Consider the following 3,993-nt stretch of genomic DNA (forward strand, 5'->3'; position numbering starts at 1 on the left):
CTCACTCTAAAATCTATATATATATATATATATATATATATATATATATGTGTGTGTGTGTGTGTGTGTGTGTGTGTGTGTGTGTGTGTGTTCTTGTATTACTGCCCTTCTTGAGACCATGGACCGGAAAAGTACCTTCCATGTTAGGGCCGTTGGACAAGTTAGGACCAAAATCATGGTCCCAATAAGGAGGATCACAGAAACAGAAAGAGAATGGCTTTTTACCCCACCTAGTGGTGAAATCTAGAAAAATTGGTATGGACCTAAAGAGGAGGCATTTTTAGTGAATGGGTGTTTTGCTCACATGCCACCTCTGGCCAACTCATGGTATTACAAGTGTGTATCGCATCTCAAAATTTTTGCTCACTGTACCACCTCTGGCCAGCTTGTGTATTAGGTGTGTATCTTTTTTACATTTTCTGCTCCTTGTACCATCTCTGGTCAAATAGTGTGATTGCATGTCAGCATTTTTACCCTCTTTATGTAATAATATGTCACCTACAAGCTTTTTTTTTTTTTTTTTTGTCCTGTCTAGCATTGTAGCAAACATAATGATGGTCTGGCTGCTGTGTTGTGTAGAATATGTTCTGCCAAGAGGAGCTTCATGGGTATAAGGCTCCTCTTGATGATCTCTTTTTTTCATTTCTTTTTTTTTTTTATTTGTTTAAATATATTGTTTTATTTTATTTATTTGGTATTATGGAATTTATATAAACTAGTTGGACAGAAGAAAAAAAATGACAGTAATGGAGAGAAGTAAAAAGAAAAGCAGAAAAAAAGAAGTAGAGATTAAAAAAATATATATGAATGATAAAAGCAATGACCCTTCAATCCAACCTAACCCAGCTGCTACACCTGTACGGAAACACAACAGAGAATTTCCTATAGCTTTTCCAGGTAAACTAAGCTCACAATCGTTAGTAGCCCCTACAATCAATCAATCAATCAATAAATAAATAAATAAATAACCAAGACAACAACAACAAGATGTATCACAGCAACCACACACCCCCAGACAGCCACCCTGCGCGGGCCAGCACCCACCCCAATGTTCCAGCGGCACACCCTGGGAACCATGACACCCACCCTATCCTTCCCCCGCCCCATCCTCCATCCATTTCTCCCATCTATCCACCCTGTAACCTCTCATTCACAGCCTCACCCACTCCGTAGCCACAAACGCTCCCTTTTATACACCCACATCATACTTGCCCCACCCACCAGGCATTCTCAGCAGACCAGAGGATAGTGACCCCCAAATCCAGCCCCAGAAATTGAGTTACTCTGATGTCAGCAACTCTGACTTGTCTTCTAGAGAACATCTACTGGGAGTTGGTTCAGTCAACTCTGAGTATTTTTATCCAGAGTTGAAAACCACAACAAAAAGCCTTCCTCAATAGAGTACCGATACCTGGATTCACTATGGGAACCACTGACAAAAAACTTTGCTGTTTCAGAGCAAGGGGTTCTTATTGAAGCAGACACTGCTGCTGCTAAGGAGAGAAATGCATCATGTAAGAAAACTGCTACCTGAGTCAATGTGGAAGATAGAATCCACTGGTCCACTGGCCGAATAATTAAATTAAATCAACCTGAAGCATGTGGGTTAAAATATTGGGGTACAGAACTAAATCTTAGTTTTATATAAGTTCAATCCATTTTGCAATGCAATGCAACTTTATTTACTACGCACTTTATAAACAACAAACTTGACCAAAGCGCCACAATGTGCAGAATTAAAACTATACATTTTATAATTTAATACTGTAACCCACTTCTGGGTATGTACACGTCGCTACCTAGGTTTGTAGGAGCAAAGAGGTGAAGCAATAACCAGTACAGACAGGTATAAGTAGCAGTTGTAACTTTTTAGTTTTGACAAATTATTCCAAACAGTGCACAATAATTTGCATATGGGCCCCTGAATTTAAAATAAAGAGAAAAAAATTGTCCTTCCAGGATGTTCAATCCAAAGACCGTTCAATGTGGATCCAATCAAAGTTCAAGTCAATAGTCAAGGAAATAGTCAAGTCAGAAAAAACACTGATGTTGGCTCTTGGTGTCAATCAGTGGGACTGATTAAATCCTACCATACAGGTTGGCTGGATGGTGTGATGGAACTCAAAGTTCAACTGGGAGGCTCGCCATCATTTGGATTTCTGGTCAAGCACGTTGAATGCAAAGAATGTATCTTCACTTCTTTCCACAGTCCATACAAACAAGTAGGGAAATGAAGAAGACCCGACCTGCATTTACAAAACAGGTTCAAGATCCAGGTTCCAATGTAAAATGATCTAATTAGATTAATCCAAAGTGTTGTACAACATTAAATCCATTCTTTCAATATGGAAAATAACATATTGTTTACAGACAGGTCAACGTAGTTATCTTCACAACAAAAATATCAAAATATACCATTTTAACCAATTGTAACTACAGTAAAATGAAATTATATTTTACCAAGGAATTCACTTATTTATAAGAACAAATTACCCTCTAAGGTAATTGATACCTTCCATGTGTAGTATTCGCCTTTTGTTTTAAACCCCTTTTAACATAGGATTTTAAACTTAAATGAACAATAAAACAGAATTTCAATTAACAAAGAAAAATAAATACCAGCTTCACTGCTTTTACACTTCTCAGTTAACTTTATATATATATATATATATATATATATATATATATATATATATATATAGTAGCCTTTCTACAATGTATGGCTTTAATCCACCATAAACACATAAGGCACCTGCCACACAGCTAGCATGGTCACCATGTAGCATTCCACATACACACCCTATGAACATGAGAAGCTAGCTTACCAAGAAAAGTTCGAAAAGAGACGCCAAGGCAAATAAGGTGCTTCTCCAATGGCTCTTCGACCTCTAAAATGGAATTTTAATCAGTATACATATCACTGCCTACAACATCCATTAGTTTCAGTACAAAACATAAAGTTTTCCATACCTCTTCTCAACACTGAGGAGAAAACGCCAGCAGTGTTCATTTCTTATTTTTCCGAGGTTAAGCTACTGAAGTTTAGTGCACTACTTCCGGTTTGGCACAAAATAAAGTTCCAGTTTTTCAAAATAAAACCACAATGCATATAGTCATAAAACAAAAAGAAATAGACATTTATATATCCATTATTTAACCCATTTTTCAGGTGGGTTACAATACATTTTTATGTCTATTTCATCTTCTATTTCATTAATTAATCTAAAATCTCTGGAATTATATTGCTATGACAACCTGTTTCTGACAGTAACCTTAGCAACAGTCTAGGGGTAAGGCTGACCTTGCTTTCTGGAACAGAATGTTTCCCCCAACTTAGTGTTAACATACCTGGAGTTTCAACATAACCCGCTTTCTGGAATAGGCCATAGGCCTGTTCCCAAACATCGAGAGAAAGAAAACCATCTGCATTTATGCATTATATATTTTAGTGATGACCTCCTATTTAACAGTCATAGTTGATCCACTTTGGGAAAAGTTGACCTGGAGAACTAGGATACTGGCTTTTTTCAATCAGCAAAACAATCAGAGGAAAATATCAGCAATGCAGTTTGTAATCTATCACCTGGAGAGCTTTCAGACAAGAATGTGCCCTGATGAAGTGCTAAACTGACAGTTACTAAGCTGTGCATCTTGGAGAATCATAGCTTGTAAAGGAAGGTTATCAGGCCAATTTGGGATGCTAGTAAAGTCACACACAAAAAAGATAATTGGACAATTTCTGACATAATGAAATGAAAAGATTTAATGTATTACCACTTTTAATTACATGAGCAGTGAGGGTTAATAGATCAAGACTAACAGTCAGGTGAAGTATTTTCCCATCAGGAAAAAGCATTGCCAAGATGTCAGCAATTAAGGCTAATGGCTGAAGACTCACAGGCAAAGTCTGATTTCTGAAGGCTAGCAGGCAAGGTCAGTTGTTGGAAGTTCACAGGGTAGGCAGATGACAGGAAGCTAGCAGGCAAGGTTGAT

The sequence above is a fragment of the Melanotaenia boesemani genome, unplaced genomic scaffold, assembly GCF_017639745.1.
Source record: "Melanotaenia boesemani isolate fMelBoe1 unplaced genomic scaffold, fMelBoe1.pri scaffold_156_ctg1, whole genome shotgun sequence".
Taxonomy (NCBI): Eukaryota; Metazoa; Chordata; class Actinopteri; order Atheriniformes; family Melanotaeniidae; genus Melanotaenia; species Melanotaenia boesemani.